Source organism: Rhinoderma darwinii, chromosome 3, assembly GCF_050947455.1.
Source record: "Rhinoderma darwinii isolate aRhiDar2 chromosome 3, aRhiDar2.hap1, whole genome shotgun sequence".
NCBI classification, from domain to species: domain Eukaryota; kingdom Metazoa; phylum Chordata; class Amphibia; order Anura; family Rhinodermatidae; genus Rhinoderma; species Rhinoderma darwinii.
Genome location: NC_134689.1, coordinates 81404837 through 81422624, shown reverse-complemented (window position 1 = coordinate 81422624; position 17788 = coordinate 81404837). Strand labels below are relative to the sequence as shown.

At 43.2% G+C, this 17788-nt stretch overlaps 1 protein-coding gene and 4 pseudogenes across 11 annotated transcripts in view; 1 reads left to right on the top strand and 4 right to left on the bottom strand.

Moving 5' to 3' along the window:
* Positions 1–17788, top strand: part of TENM2 (teneurin transmembrane protein 2) — a 2339501-nt gene that overhangs the window by 2040896 nt on the left and 280817 nt on the right. The gene's annotated exons all lie outside the window — the stretch shown is intronic.
* On the bottom strand, positions 5595–6452 carry LOC142748495 (DNA (cytosine-5)-methyltransferase 3A pseudogene; annotated as a pseudogene).
* On the bottom strand, positions 11044–12643 carry LOC142748494 (DNA (cytosine-5)-methyltransferase 3A pseudogene; annotated as a pseudogene).
* On the bottom strand, positions 12710–14064 carry LOC142748493 (DNA (cytosine-5)-methyltransferase 3A pseudogene; annotated as a pseudogene).
* Positions 14304–15161, bottom strand: LOC142748492 (DNA (cytosine-5)-methyltransferase 3A pseudogene; annotated as a pseudogene).

The following is a 17788-nucleotide window of genomic DNA, read 5'->3' as shown; positions in this document are numbered from 1 at the left end:
ATGGTTCTGCAATGACATTAGACACTAGTAAATAATTATTTGAGTAGAATGAAGAGACATCAGATGACCAGGACACTCCAGGACCTGCCTAGTTCTTATCGGGAGCTGTGGTTCATTTTGGAGACGTTAGTGTAATAAGGAAAGAAATCAAAGACCCTTTCCATCTCTGTGCACAAGAAGACATCCTCCTACCCACTAATAGTCACCGGGAACTTGTGCTGTTTTCCCTGACAAAGGAAAATGAGGTTGATGGTTATTGTGCAAATTTTAGGGAACTTTTCAATTCTTCTAGGTTTCCAAAAGTCCTGAAGCTTCATCTTGTCATTTGCTGTAAGAAACAGATGGCTGTTCATGATGGGCAGGTTACCCCAGAAGTATAATTCTTGAGGATTAGTTGACACTGCATTGGCATCAATCTCCAGGAGGTGGGATGTAGTTCGCTGGAACATTTTTCCCAAGGCAACAGCACTTTCAAACAACCAAAAGAATTTGCGATCTTCACCTGGCTGACTCATGACTTTATTCATCAAACGAGGGATCCCAAAATAGAGTGATCTGGTGCCCACATGGATACCTTTCCAGGCCTAGTTGACCACAAATAGGTCATTACATGGACTGCAACCAATGAGCAAATCAAAAGGCTCCAATTCTATTACCTGTTTGCGAACAATGTGCTGCATGTCACCCACATGTTCAATCTCTCCAGGATGTTGCACTCTTCCTATTGCTATAGCGTCCTCACACACCTCCGATGAAGGATATTGTTTAAATTTGATATCAAGTGTTTGTAATACTACTAAGTCTTTTACAATTCTATCAAAGATTGATCGGACTCTAATTAGCCTCCTCCTTTCTGCAAGTAGTGGAGGGTAAATAGCTTGTGGGTCATAGTCCAAGCAGAGGTTGTTAGACAGCATGTACTGCAGGTGGGTGTGTCAGTGTTCCATTTTGTGCAGTAAGTCATGGACATTCTCCTTTCTACACATATAGCCTCCCTAACTGCCTGAGCTGTACCTGGCCTGACCACCAAGTCTACACAGAAGCATATCTATTTTCTCTGGTAACTCAGCCTGCCTTCCTCATCTACATGATACCCCATTCTTGACCTACAGCTCTTCGGTGGTCTTAGGTTGGTTCTACATGGTTCTCCAATGACAATAGACACTGGTAAAATATTTCTTGAGTGGGGTGAAGTGACGGCGGATGGCCAGGACAATCCAGGACCTATCCAGTTCTTGTCGAGAACTGTGGCTTAGTATTGAGACATCTGTATAGTGAGGGTGGGAGTCAAAGACCCCCTCAATCTCTGTGTAACACAAGATGTCCTACTTCCCGTTCATAGTCACCAGGAACATGTGCTGTTTTCCCTGACACAGGAAAATGTGGTTGATGGTTATGGTATGGATTTTAGGGAACTTTTTGATTCTTCTAGTTTTCCAATGATGCTTCATCTTATAATTTGCTGTAGCAACAAGAGGCCTGTTCTTGATGGGCAGGTTACCCCAGAACTTTCAGGCTTAATGATCAGCCAACAATGCATTGGCACCAATCCCCACTGGGTTTATCTGCAAGAGGTAGGATGTAGTTTGCTGGAACATTTATTTCCAAGACGACAACACTTTCAAACAACCAAAGTAATGGTCGATTTTCACCTGGCTGACGTATGACTTTATTCAGCATACGAGGGATCTCAAAAAAGAATTCTTATTTAATGGGGAATACAATTGTTTACTAAAATTTCTACCTGGAACAGCATACTCTGTAGTAACTCAGCCAACCTTCCTCTTGTACAGTATACCCTCAATCTTGACCTATAGCTCTTCAGTGGTCTTGGGTTGATGCTACATGGTTCTGCAATGACATTAGACACTAGTAAATAATTATTTGAGTAGAATGAAGAGACATCAGATGACCAGGACACTCCAGGACCTGCCTAGTTCTTATCGGGAGCTGTGGTTCATTTTGGAGACGTTAGTGTAATAAGGAAAGAAATCAAAGACCCTTTCCATCTCTGTGCACAAGAAGACATCCTCCTTCCCACTAATAGTCACCGGGAACTTGTGCTGTTTTCCCTGACAAAGGAAAATGAGGTTGATGGTTATTGTGCAAATTTTAGGGAACTTTTCAATTCTTCTAGGTTTCCAAAAGTCCTGAAGCTTCATCTTGTCATTTGCTGTAAGAAACAGATGGCTGTTCATGATGGGCAGGTTACCCCAGAAGTATAATTCTTGAGGATTAGTTGACACTGCATTGGCATCAATCTCCAGGAGGTGGGATGTAGTTCGCTGGAACATTTTTCCCAAGGCAACAGCACTTTCAAACAACCAAAAGAATTTGCGATCTTCACCTGGCTGACTCATGACTTTATTCATCAAACGAGGGATCCCAAAATAGAGTGATCTGGTGCCCACATGGATACCTTTCCAGGCCTAGTTGACCACAAATAGGTCATTACATGGACTACAACCAATGAGCAAATCAAAAGGCTCCAATTCTATTACCTGTTTGCGAATAATGTGCTGCATGTCACCCACATGTTCAATCTCTCCAGGATGTTGCACTCTTCCTATTGCTATAGCGTCCTCACACACCTCCGATGAAGGATATTGTTTAAATTTGATATCAAGTGTTTGTAACACTAGTAAGTCTTTTACAATTCTATCAAAGATTGATCGGACTCTAATTAGCCTCCTCCTTTCTGCAAGTAGTGGAGGGTAAATAGCTTGTGGGTCATAGTCCAAGCAGAGGTTGTTAGACAGCATGTACTGCAGGTGGGTGTGTCAGTGTTCCATTTTGTGCAGTAAGTCATGGACATTCTCCTTTCTACACATATAGCCTCCCTAACTGCCTGAGCTGTACCTGGCCTGACCACCAAGTCTACACAGAAGCATATCTATTTTCTCTGGTAACTCAGCCTGCCTTCCTCATCTACATGATACCCCATTCTTGACCTACAGCTCTTCGGTGGTCTTAGGTTGGTTCTACATGGTTCTCCAATGACAATAGACACTGGTAAAATATTTCTTGAGTGGGGTGAAGTGACGGCGGATGGCCAGGACAATCCAGGACCTATCCAGTTCTTGTCGAGAACTGTGGCTTAGTATTGAGACATCTGTATAGTGAGGGTGGGAGTCAAAGACCCCCTCAATCTCTGTGTAACACAAGATGTCCTACTTCCCGTTCATAGTCACCAGGAACATGTGTTGTTTTCCCTGACACAGGAAAATGTGGTTGATGGTTATGGTATGGATTTTAGGGAACTTTTTGATTCTTCTAGTTTTCCAATGATGCTTCATCTTATAATTTGCTGTAGCAACAAGAGGCCTGTTCTTGATGGGCAGGTTACCCCAGAACTTTCAGGCTTAATGATCAGCCAACAATGCATTGGCACCAATCCCCACTGGGTTTATCTGCAAGAGGTAGGATGTAGTTTGCTGGAACATTTATTTCCAAGACGACAACACTTTCAAACAACCAAAGTAATGGTCGATTTTCACCTGGCTGACGTATGACTTTATTCAGCATACGAGGGATCTCAAAAAAGAATTCTTATTTAATGGGGAATACAATTGTTTACTAAAATTTCTACCTGGAACAGCATACTCTGTAGTAACTCAGCCAACCTTCCTCTTGTACAGTATACCCTCAATCTTGACCTATAGCTCTTCAGTGGTCTTGGGTTGATGCTACATGGTTCTGCAATGACATTAGACACTAGTAAATAATTATTTGAGTAGAATGAAGAGACATCAGATGACCAGGACACTCCAGGACCTGCCTAGTTCTTATCGGGAGCTGTGGTTCATTTTGGAGACGTTAGTGTAATAAGGAAAGAAATCAAAGACCCTTTCCATCTCTGTGCACAAGAAGACATCCTCCTACCCACTAATAGTCACCGGGAACTTGTGCTGTTTTCCCTGACAAAGGAAAATGAGGTTGATGGTTATTGTGCAAATTTTAGGGAACTTTTCAATTCTTCTAGGTTTCCAAAAGTCCTGAAGCTTCATCTTGTCATTTGCTGTAAGAAACAGATGGCTGTTCATGATGGGCAGGTTACCCCAGAAGTATAATTCTTGAGGATTAGTTGACACTGCATTGGCATCAATCTCCAGGAGGTGGGATGTAGTTCGCTGGAACATTTTTCCCAAGGCAACAGCACTTTCAAACAACCAAAAGAATTTGCGATCTTCACCTGGCTGACTCATGACTTTATTCATCAAACGAGGGATCCCAAAATAGAGTGATCTGGTGCCCACATGGATACCTTTCCAGGCCTAGTTGACCACAAATAGGTCATTACATGGACTGCAACCAATGAGCAAATCAAAAGGCTCCAATTCTATTACCTGTTTGCGAACAATGTGCTGCATGTCACCCACATGTTCAATCTCTCCAGGATGTTGCACTCTTCCTATTGCTATAGCGTCCTCACACACCTCCGATGAAGGATATTGTTTAAATTTGATATCAAGTGTTTGTAATACTACTAAGTCTTTTACAATTCTATCAAAGATTGATCGGACTCTAATTAGCCTCCTCCTTTCTGCAAGTAGTGGAGGGTAAATAGCTTGTGGGTCATAGTCCAAGCAGAGGTTGTTAGACAGCATGTACTGCAGGTGGGTGTGTCAGTGTTCCATTTTGTGCAGTAAGTCATGGACATTCTCCTTTCTACACATATAGCCTCCCTAACTGCCTGAGCTGTACCTGGCCTGACCACCAAGTCTACACAGAAGCATATATATTTTCTCTGGTAACTCAGCCTGCCTTCCTCATCTACATGATACCCCATTCTTGACCTACAGCTCTTCGGTGGTCTTAGGTTGGTTCTACATGGTTCTCCAATGACAATAGACACTGGTAAAATATTTCTTGAGTGAGGTGAAGTGACGGCGGATGGCCAGGACAATCCAGGACCTATCCAGTTCTTGTCGAGAACTGTGGCTTAGTATTGAGACATCTGTATAGTGAGGGTGGGAGTCAAAGACCCCCTCAATCTCTGTGTAACACAAGATGTCCTACTTCCCGTTCATAGTCACCAGGAACATGTGCTGTTTTCCCTGACACAGGAAAATGTGGTTGATGGTTATGGTATGGATTTTAGGGAACTTTTTGATTCTTCTAGTTTTCCAATGATGCTTCATCTTATAATTTGCTGTAGCAACAAGAGGCCTGTTCTTGATGGGCAGGTTACCCCAGAACTTTCAGGCTTAATGATCAGCCAACAATGCATTGGCACCAATCCCCACTGGGTTTATCTGCAAGAGGTAGGATGTAGTTTGCTGGAACATTTATTTCCAAGACGACAACACTTTCAAACAACCAAAGTAATGGTCGATTTTCACCTGGCTGACGTATGACTTTATTCAGCATACGAGGGATCTCAAAAAAGAATTCTTATTTAATGGGGAATACAATTGTTTACTAAAATTTCTACCTGGAACAGCATACTCTGTAGTAACTCAGCCAACCTTCCTCTTGTACAGTATACCCTCAATCTTGACCTATAGCTCTTCAGTGGTCTTGGGTTGATGCTACATGGTTCTGCAATGACATTAGACACTAGTAAATAATTATTTGAGTAGAATGAAGAGACATCAGATGACCAGGACACTCCAGGACCTGCCTAGTTCTTATCGGGAGCTGTGGTTCATTTTGGAGACGTTAGTGTAATAAGGAAAGAAATCAAAGACCCTTTCCATCTCTGTGCACAAGAAGACATCCTCCTTCCCACTAATAGTCACCGGGAACTTGTGCTGTTTTCCCTGACAAAGGAAAATGAGGTTGATGGTTATTGTGCAAATTTTAGGGAACTTTTCAATTCTTCTAGGTTTCCAAAAGTCCTGAAGCTTCATCTTGTCATTTGCTGTAAGAAACAGATGGCTGTTCATGATGGGCAGGTTACCCCAGAAGTATAATTCTTGAGGATTAGTTGACACTGCATTGGCATCAATCTCCAGGAGGTGGGATGTAGTTCGCTGGAACATTTTTCCCAAGGCAACAGCACTTTCAAACAACCAAAAGAATTTGCGATCTTCACCTGGCTGACTCATGACTTTATTCATCAAACGAGGGATCCCAAAATAGAGTGATCTGGTGCCCACATGGATACCTTTCCAGGCCTAGTTGACCACAAATAGGTCATTACATGGACTGCAACCAATGAGCAAATCAAAAGGCTCCAATTCTATTACCTGTTTGCGAACAATGTGCTGCATGTCACCCACATGTTCAATCTCTCCAGGATGTTGCACTCTTCCTATTGCTATAGCGTCCTCACACACCTCCGATGAAGGATATTGTTTAAATTTGATATCAAGTGTTTGTAACACTACTAAGTCTTTTACAATTCTATCAAAGATTGATCGGACTCTAATTAGCCTCCTCCTTTCTGCAAGTAGTGGAGGGTAAATAGCTTGTGGGTCATAGTCCAAGCAGAGGTTGTTAGACAGCATGTACTGCAGGTGGGTGTGTCAGTGTTCCATTTTGTGCAGTAAGTCATGGACATTCTCCTTTCTACACATATAGCCTCCCTAACTGCCTGAGCTGTACCTGGCCTGACCACCAAGTCTACACAGAAGCATATCTATTTTCTCTGGTAACTCAGCCTGCCTTCCTCATCTACATGATACCCCATTCTTGACCTACAGCTCTTCGGTGGTCTTAGGTTGGTTCTACATGGTTCTCCAATGACAATAGACACTGGTAAAATATTTCTTGAGTGGGGTGAAGTGACGGCGGATGGCCAGGACAATCCAGGACCTATCCAGTTCTTGTCGAGAACTGTGGCTTAGTATTGAGACATCTGTATAGTGAGGGTGGGAGTCAAAGACCCCCTCAATCTCTGTGTAACACAAGATGTCCTACTTCCCGTTCATAGTCACCAGGAACATGTGCTGTTTTCCCTGACACAGGAAAATGTGGTTGATGGTTATGGTATGGATTTTAGGGAACTTTTTGATTCTTCTAGTTTTCCAATGATGCTTCATCTTATAATTTGTTGTAGCAACAAGAGGCCTGTTCTTGATGGGCAGGTTACCCCAGAACTTTCAGGCTTAATGATCAGCCAACAATGCATTGGCACCAATCCCCACTGGGTTTATCTGCAAGAGGTAGGATGTAGTTTGCTGGAACATTTATTTCCAAGACGACAACACTTTCAAACAACCAAAGTAATGGTCGATTTTCACCTGGCTGACGTATGACTTTATTCAGCATACGAGGGATCTCAAAAAAGAATTCTTATTTAATGGGGAATACAATTGTTTACTAAAATTTCTACCTGGAACAGCATACTCTGTAGTAACTCAGCCAACCTTCCTCTTGTACAGTATACCCTCAATCTTGACCTATAGCTCTTCAGTGGTCTTGGGTTGATGCTACATGGTTCTGCAATGACATTAGACACTAGTAAATAATTATTTGAGTAGAATGAAGAGACATCAGATGACCAGGACACTCCAGGACCTGCCTAGTTCTTATCGGGAGCTGTGGTTCATTTTGGAGACGTTAGTGTAATAAGGAAAGAAATCAAAGACCCTTTCCATCTCTGTGCACAAGAAGACATCCTCCTTCCCACTAATAGTCACCGGGAACTTGTGCTGTTTTCCCTGACAAAGGAAAATGAGGTTGATGGTTATTGTGCAAATTTTAGGGAACTTTTCAATTCTTCTAGGTTTCCAAAAGTCCTGAAGCTTCATCTTGTCATTTGCTGTAAGAAACAGATGGCTGTTCATGATGGGCAGGTTACCCCAGAAGTATAATTCTTGAGGATTAGTTGACACTGCATTGGCATCAATCTCCAGGAGGTGGGATGTAGTTCGCTGGAACATTTTTCCCAAGGCAACAGCACTTTCAAACAACCAAAAGAATTTGCGATCTTCACCTGGCTGACTCATGACTTTATTCATCAAACGAGGGATCCCAAAATAGAGTGATCTGGTGCCCACATGGATACCTTTCCAGGCCTAGTTGACCACAAATAGGTCATTACATGGACTGCAACCAATGAGCAAATCAAAAGGCTCCAATTCTATTACCTGTTTGCGAACAATGTGCTGCATGTCACCCACATGTTCAATCTCTCCAGGATGTTGCACTCTTCCTATTGCTATAGCGTCCTCACACACCTCCGATGAAGGATATTGTTTAAATTTGATATCAAGTGTTTGTAACACTACTAAGTCTTTTACAATTCTATCAAAGATTGATCGGACTCTAATTAGCCTCCTCCTTTCTGCAAGTAGTGGAGGGTAAATAGCTTGTGGGTCATAGTCCAAGCAGAGGTTGTTAGACAGCATGTACTGCAGGTGGGTGTATCAGTGTTCCATTTTGTGCAGTAAGTCATGGACATTCTCCTTTCTACACATACAGCCTCCCTAACTGCCTGAGCTGTACCTGGCCTGACCACCAAGTCTACACAGAAGCATATCTATTTTCTCTGGTAACTCAGCCTGCCTTCCTCATCTACATGATACCCCATTCTTGACCTACAGCTCTTCGGTGGTCTTAGGTTGGTTCTACATGGTTCTCCAATGACAATAGACACTGGTAAAATATTTATTGAGTGGGGTGAAGTGACGGCGGATGGCCAGGACAATCCAGGACCTATCCAGTTCTTGTCGAGAACTGTGGCTTAGTCTTGAGACATCTGTATAGTGAGGGTGGGAATCAAAGACCCCCTCCATCTCTGTGTAACACAAGATGTCCTACTTCCCGTTCATAGTCACCAGGAACATGTGCTGTTTTCCCTGACACAGGAAAATGTGGTTGGTGGTTATGGTATGGATTTTAGGGAACTTTTCGATTCTTCTAGGTTTCCAATGATGCTTCATCTTATAATTTGCTGTAGCAACCAGACGCCTGTTCTTGATGGGCAGGTTACCCCAGAACTTTCAGGCTTAATCATCAGCCAACAATGCATCGGGTCTTTGATTCCCACCCTCACTATACAGATGTCTCAAGACTAAGCCACAATTCTCGACGCATTGGCACCAATCCCCACTGGGTTAATCTCCAAGAGGTAGGATGTAGTTTGCTGGAACATTTATTTCCAAAACGACAACACTTTCAAACAACCAAAGTAATGGTCGATTTTCACCTGGCTGACGCATGACTTTATTCAGCATACGAGGGATCTCAAAAAAGAATTCTTATTTAATGGGGAATACAATTGTTTACTAAAATTTCTACCTGGAACAGCATACTCTGTAGTAACTCAGCCAACCTTCCTCTTGTACAGTATACCCTCAATCTTGACCTATAGCTCTTCAGTGGTCTTGGGTTGATGCTACATGGTTCTGCAATGACATTAGACACTAGTAAATAATTATTTGAGTAGAATGAAGAGACATCAGATGACCAGGACACTCCAGGACCTGCCTAGTTCTTATCGGGAGCTGTGGCTCATTTTGGAGACGTTAGTGTAATAAGGAAATAAATCAAAGACCCTTTCCATCTCTGTGCACAAGAAGACATCCTCCTTCCCACTAATAGTCACCGGGAACTTGTGCTGTTTTCCCTGACAAAGGAAAATGAGGTTGGTGGTTATGGTATGGATTTTAGGGAACTTTTTGATTCTTCTAGTTTTCCAATGATGCTTCATCTTATAATTTGCTGTAGCAACAAGAGGCCTGTTCTTGATGGGCAGGTTACCCCAGAACTTTCAGGCTTAATGATCAGCCAACAATGCATTGGCACCAATCCCCACTGCGTTTATCTGCAAGAGGTAGGATGTAGTTTGCTGGAACATTTATTTCCAAGACGACAACACTTTCAAACAACCAAAGTAATGGTCGATTTTCACCTGGCTGACGTATGACTTTATTCAGCATACGAGGGATCTCAAAAAAGAATTCTTATTTAATGGGGAATACAATTGTTTACTAAAATTTCTACCTGGAACAGCATACTCTGTAGTAACTTAGCCAACCTTCCTCTTGTACAGTATGCCCTCAATCTTGACCTATAGCTCTTCAGTGGTCTTGGGTTGATGCTACATGGTTCTGCAATGACATTAGACACTAGTAAATAATTATTTGAGTAGAATGAAGAGACATCAGATGACCAGGACACTCCAGGACCTGCCTAGTTCTTATCGGGAGCTGTGGTTCATTTTGGAGACGTTAGTGTAATAAGGAAAGAAATCAAAGACCCTTTCCATCTCTGTGCACAAGAAGACATCCTCCTTCCCACTAATAGTCACCGGGAACTTGTGCTGTTTTCCCTGACAAAGGAAAATGAGGTTGATGGTTATTGTGCAAATTTTAGGGAACTTTTCAATTCTTCTAGGTTTCCAAAAGTCCTGAAGCTTCATCTTGTCATTTGCTGTAAGAAACAGATGGCTGTTCATGATGGGCAGGTTACACCAGAAGTATAATTCTTGAGGATTAGTTGACACTGCATTGGCATCAATCTCCAGGAGGTGGGATATAGTTCGCTGGAACATTTTTCCCAAGGCAACAACACTTTCAAACAACCAAAAGAATTTGCGATCTTCACCTGGCTGACTCATGACTTTATTCATCAAACGAGGGATCCCAAAATAAAGTGATCTGGTGCCTACATGGATACCTTTCCAGGCCTAGTTGACCACAAATAGGTCATTACATGGACTACAACCAATGAGCAAATCAAAAGGCTCCAATTCTATTACCTGTTTGCGAACAATGTGCTGCATGTCACCCACATGTTCAATCTCTCCAGGATGTTGCACTCTTCATATTGCTGTAGCGTCCTCACACACCTCCGATGAAGGATATTGTTTAAATTTGATATCAAGTGTTTGTAACACTAGTAAGTCTTTTACAATTCTATCAAAGATTGATCGGACTCTAATTAGCCTCCTCCTTTCTGCAAGTAGTGGAGGGTAAATAGCTTGTGGGTCATAGTCCAAGCAGAGGTTGTTAGACAGCATGTACTGCAGGTGGGTGTGTCAGTGTTCCATTTTGTGCAGTAAGTCATGGACATTCTCCTTTCTACACATATAGCCTCCCTAACTGCCTGAGCTGTACCTGGCCTGACCACCAAGTCTACACAGAAGCATATCTATTTTCTCTGGTAACTCAGCCTGCCTTCCTCATCTACATGATACCCCATTCTTGACCTACAGCTCTTCGGTGGTCTTAGGTTGGTTCTACATGGTTCTCCAATGACAATAGACACTGGTAAAATATTTCTTGAGTGGGGTGAAGTGACGGCGGATGGCCAGGACCTATCCAGTTCTTGTCGAGAACTGTGGCTTAGTCTTGAGACATCTGTATAGTGAGGGTGGGAGTCAAAGACCCCCTCCATCTCTGTGTAATACAAGATGTCCTACTTCCCGTTCATAGTCACCAGGAACATGTGCTGTTTTCCCTGACACAGGAAAATGTGGTTGGTGGTTATGGTATGGATTTTAGGGAACTTTTCGATTCTTCTAGGTTTCCAATGATGCTTCATCTTATAATTTGCTGTAGCAACCAGAGGCCTGTTCTTGATGGGCAGGTTACCCCAGAACTTTCAGGCTTAATGATCAGCCAACAATGCATTGGCACCAATCCCCACAGGGTTAATCTCCAAGAGGTAGGATGTAGTTTGCTGGAACATTTATTTCCAAGACGACAACACTTTCAAACAACCAAAGTAATGGTCGATTTTCACCTGGCTGACGCATGACTTTATTCAGCATACGAGGGATCTCAAAAAATAATCTGGTGCTCCCATGGAGACCTTTCCGGGCCACGTTGACCACAGATAGGTCATTACATGGACTACAACCAATCAGCAAATCAAAGCCCCAATTCTACTACCTGTTTGCGGGCAATGTGCTGCACGCCACCCACATGTTCAATCTCTCCAGGATGTCGCACTGTTCGGACTGCTATGGCGTCCTCACACAGCTCCGATGCAGGGTGTTGTTTAATCCTGATACCAAGTATTTTTTAGCATCAGTAAGCCTTTTACAATTCTATCAAAAAGTGACAATACTCGAATGTGCTTCCTCCTGTCTGCTGATAGTAGAGGGTAAATTACTGGTGGGTCATAGTCCAGGAAGTGGATATTGTACAGCAGATACTGCAGGTGGGTGGGTCTGTGTTTCCTTTTTTGCAGTAAGTCATGGACGTTCTCTTTTCTACACATGAAGCAGTTCCACTGGTTTTACTTTTTAGCTGCCTGAGCTGTACCTGGTCCCACCAACAAGTGTGCACAGAAACATCTCCAGGAGCTCCTCTTACTGCTTATAAAAATTTATACCCGGAGCAGCATACTCTGCAGTAACTCAGCCAACATTCCTCTTCTACATTATACCCTCAATCTTGACCTATAGCTCTTCGGTGGTCTTGGGTTGGTGCTACATGGTACTCCAATGACATTAGACACTGTTAAAATATTCCTTGAGTGGGGTGAAGTGACGGCGGATGGCCAGGACAATCCAGGACCTATCCAGTTCTTGTTGGGAACTGTGGCTTAGTCTTGAGACGTCCGTATAGTGAGGGTGGGAATCAAAGACCCCCTCCATCTCTGTGTAACACAAGATGTCCTACTTCCCGTTCATAGTCACCAGGAACATGTGCTGTTTTCCCTGACACAGGAAAATGTGGTTGGTGGTTATGGTATGGATTTTAGGGAACTTTTCGATTCTTCTAGGTTTCCAATGATGCTTCATCTTATAATTTGCTGTAGCAACCAGAGGCCTGTTCTTGATGGGCAGGTTACCCCAGAACTTTCAGGCTTAATGATCAGCCAACAATGCATTGTCACCAATCCCCACTGGGTTAATCTCCAAGAGGTAGGATGTAGTTTGCTGGAACATTTATTTCCAAGACGACAACACTTTCAAACAACCAAAGTAATGGTCGATTTTCACCTGGCTGACGCATGACTTTATTCAGCATACGAGGGATCTCAAAAAATAATCTGGTGCTCCCATGGAGACCTTTCCGGGCCACGTTGACCACAGATAGGTCATTACATGGACTACAACCAATCAGCAAATCAAAGCCCCAATTCTACTACCTGTTTGCGGGCAATGTGCTGCACGCCACCCACATGTTCAATCTCTCCAGGATGTCGCACTGTTCGGACTGCTATGGCGTCCTCACACAGCTCCGATGCAGGGTGTTGTTTAATCCTGATACCAAGTATTTTTTAGCATCAGTAAGCCTTTTACAATTCTATCAAAAAGTGACAATACTCGAATGTGCTTCCTCCTGTCTGCTGATAGTAGAGGGTAAATTACTGGTGGGTCATAGTCCAGGAAGTGGATATTGTACAGCAGATACTGCAGGTGGGTGGGTCTGTGTTTCCTTTTTTGCAGTAAGTCATGGACGTTCTCTTTTCTACACATGAAGCAGTTCCACTGGTTTTACTTTTTAGCTGCCTGAGCTGTACCTGGTCCCACCAACAAGTGTGCACAGAAACATCTCCAGGAGCTCCTCTTACTGCTTATAAAAATTTATACCCGGAGCAGCATACTCTGCAGTAACTCAGCCAACATTCCTCTTCTACATTATACCCTCAATCTTGACCTATAGCTCTTCGGTGGTCTTGGGTTGGTGCTACATGGTACTCCAATGACATTAGACACTGTTAAAATATTCCTTGAGTGGGGTGAAGTGACGGCGGATGGCCAGGACAATCCAGGACCTATCCAGTTCTTGTCGGGAACTGTGGCTTAGTCTTGAGACGTCCGTATAGTGAGGGTGGGAATCAAAGACCCCCTCCATCTCTGTGTAACACAAGATGTCCTACTTCCCGTTCATAGTCACCAGGAACATGTGCTGTTTTCCCTGACACAGGAAAATGTGGTTGGTGGTTATGGTATGGATTTTAGGGAACTTTTTGATTCTTCTAGTTTTCCAATGATGCTTCATCTTATAATTTGCTGTAGCAACAAGAGGCCTGTTCTTGATGGGCAGGTTACCCCAGAACTTTCAGGCTTAATGATCAGCCAACAATGCATTGGCACCAATCCCCACTGGGTTTATCTTCAAGAGGTAGGATGTAGTTTGCTGGAACATTTATTTCCAAGACGACAACACTTTCAAACAACCAAAGTAATGGTCGATTTTCACCTGGCTGACGCATGACTTTATTCAGCATACGAGGGATCTCAAAAAAGAATTCTTATTTAATGGGGAATACAATTGTTTACTAAAATTTCTACCTGGAACAGCATACTCTGTAGTAACTCAGCCAACTTTCCTCTTGTACAGTATACCCTCAATCTTGACCTATAGCTCTTCAGTGGTCTTGGGTTGATGCTACATGGTTCTGCAATGACGTTAGACACTAGTAAATAATTATTTGAGTAGAATGAAGAGACATCAGATGACCAGGACACTCCAGGACCTGCCTAGTTCTTATCGGGAGCTGTGACTCATTTTGGAGACGTTGGTGTAATAAGGAAAGAAATCAAAGACCCTTTCCATCTCTGTGCACAAGAAGACATCCTCCTTCCCACTAATAGTCACCGGGAACTTGTGCTGTTTCCCCTGACAAAGGAAAATGAGGTTGGTGGTTATTGTGCAAATTTTAGGGAACTTTTCAATTCTTCTAGGTTTCCAAAAGTCCTGAAGCTTCATCTTGTCATTTGCTGTAAGAAACAGATGGCTGTTCATGATGGGCAGGTTACCCCAGAAGTATAATTCTTGAGGATTAGTTGACACTGCATTGGCATCAATCTCCAGGAGGTGGGATATAGTTCGCTGGAACATTTTTCCCAAGGCAACAACACTTTCAAACAACCAAAAGAATTTGCGATCTTCACCTGGCTGACTCATGACTTTATTCATCAAACGAGGGATCCCAAAATAGAGTGATCTGGTGCCCACATGGATACCTTTCCAGGCCTAGTTGACCACAAATAGGTCATTACATGGACTACAACCAATGAGCAAATCAAAAGGCTCCAATTCTATTACCTGTTTGCGAACAATGTGCTGCATGTCACCCACATGTTCAATCTCTCCAGGATGTTGCACTCTTCCTATTGCTATAGCGTCCTCACACACCTCCGATGAAGGATATTGGTTAAATTTGATATCAAGTGTTTGTAACACTAGTAAGTCTTTTACAATTCTATCAAAGATTGATCGGACTCTAATTAGCTTCCTCCTTTCTGCAAGTAGTGGAGGGTAAATAGCTTGTGGGTCATAGTCCAAGCAGAGGTTGTTAGACAGCATGTACTGCAGGTGGGTGTGTCAGTGTTCCATTTTGTGCAGTAAGTCATGGACATTCTCCTTTCTACACATATAGCCTCCCTAACTGCCTGAGCTGTACCTGGCCTGACCACCAAGTCTACACAGAAGCATATCTATTTTCTCTGGTAACTCAGCCTGCCTTCCTCATCTACATGATACCCCATTCTTGACCTACAGCTCTTCGGTGGTCTTAGGTTGGTTCTACATGGTTCTCCAATGACAATAGACACTGGTAAAATATTTCTTGAGTGGGGTGAAGTGACGGCGGATGGCCAGGACAATCCAGGACCTATCCAGTTCTTGTCGAGAACTGTGGCTTAGTCTTGAGACATCTGTATAGTGAGGGTGGGAGTCAAAGACCCTCTCCATCTCTGTGTAACACAAGATGTCCTACTTCCCGTTCATAGTCACCAGGAACATGTGCTGTTTTCCCTGACACAGGAAAATGTGGTTGGTGGTTATGTTATGGATTTTAGGGAACTTTTCGATTCTTCTAGGTTTCCAATGATGCTTCATCTTATAATTTGCTGTAGCAACCAGAGGCCTGTTCTTGATGGGCAGGTTACCCCAGAACTTTCAGGCTTAATGATCAGCCAACAATGCATTGGCACCAATCCCCACTGGGTTAATCTCCAAGAGGTAGGATGTAGTTTGCTGGAACATTTATTTCCAAGACGACAACACTTTCAAACAACCAAAGTAATGGTCGATTTTCACCTGGCTGACGCATGACTTTATTCAGCATACGAGGGATCTCAAAAAATAATGTTCTGGTGCTCCCATAGAGACCTTTCCGGGCCAGGTTGACCACAGATAGGTCATTACATGGACTACAACCAATCAGCAAATCAAAGCCCCAATTCTACTACCTGTTTGCGGGCAATGTGCTGCACGCCACCCACATGTTCAATCTCTCCAGGATGTCGCACTGTTCGGACTGCTATGGCGTCCTCACACAGCTCCGATGCAGGGTGTTGTTTAATCCTGATACCAAGTATTTTTTAGCATCAGTAAGCCTTTTACAATTCTATCAAAAAGTGACAATACTCGAATGTGCTTCCTCCTGTCTGCTGGTAGTAGAGGGTAAATTACTGGTGGGTCATAGTCCAGGAAGTGGATATTGTACAGCAGATACTGAAGACATCATAGTCACCAGGAACATGTGCTGTTTTCCCTGACACAGGAAAATGTGGTTGGTGGTTATGGTATGGATTTTAGGGAACTTTTTGATTCTTCTAGTTTTCCAATGATGCTTCATCTTATAATTTGCTGTAGCAACAAGAGGCCTGTTCTTGATGGGCAGGTTACCCCAGAACTTTCAGGCTTAATGATTAGCCAACAATGCATTGCCACCAATCCCCACTGGGTTTATCTGCAAGAGGTAGGATGTAGTTTGCTGGAACATTTATTTCCAAGACGACAACACTTTCAAACAACCAAAGTAATGGTCGATTTTCACCTGGCTGACGCATGACTTTATTCAGCATACGAGGGATCTAAAAAAATAATGTTCTGGTGCTCCCATAGAGACCTTTCCGGGCCAGGTTGACCACAGATAGGTCATTACATGGACTACAACCAATCAGCAAATCAAAGCCCCAATTCTACTACCTGTTTGCGGGCAATGTACTGCACGCCACCCACATGTTCAATCTCTCCAGGATGTCGCACTGTTCGGACTGCTATGGCGTCCTCACACAGCTCCGATGCAGGGTGTTGTTTAATCCTGATACCAAGTATTTTTTAGCATCAGTAAGCCTTTTACAATTCTATCAAAAAGTGACAATACTCGAATGTGCTTCCTCCTGTCTGCTGGTAGTAGAGGGTAAATTACTGGTGGGTCATAGTCCAGGAAGTGGATATTGTACAGCAGATACTGCAGGTGGGTGTGTCTGTGTTTCCTTTTTTGCAGTAAGTCATGGACGTTCTCTTTTCTACACATGCAGCAATTCCACTGGTTTTACTTTTTAGCTGCCTGAGCTGTACCTGGTCCCACCAACAAGTGTGCACAGAAACATCTCCAGGAGCTCCTCTTACTGCTTATAAAAATGTATACCCGGAGCAGCATACTCTGCAGTAACTCAGCCAACATTCCTCTTCTACATTATACCCTCAATCTTGACCTATAGCTCTTCGGTGGTCTTGGGTTGGTGCTACATGGTTCTCCAATGACATTAGACACTGGTAAAATATTCCTTGAGTGGGGTGAAGTGATGGCTGATGGCCAGGACAATCCAGGACCTATCCAGTTCTTGTCGGGAACTGTGGCTTAGTCTTGAGACGTCCGTATAGTGAGGGTGGGAATCAAAGACCCCCTCCATCTCTGTGTAACACAAGATGTCCTACTTCCCGTTCATAGTCACCAGGAACATGTGCTGTTTTCCCTGACACAGGAAAATGCGGTTGGTGGTTATGGTATGGATTTTAGGGAACTTTTTGATTCTTCTAGTTTTCCAATGATGCTTCATCTTATAATTTGCTGTAGCAACAAGAGGCCTGTTCTTGATGGGCAGGTTACCGCAGAACTTTCAGGCTTAATGATCAGCCAACAATGCATTGGCACCAATCCCCACTGGGTTTATCTGCAAGAGGTAGGATGTAGTTTCCTG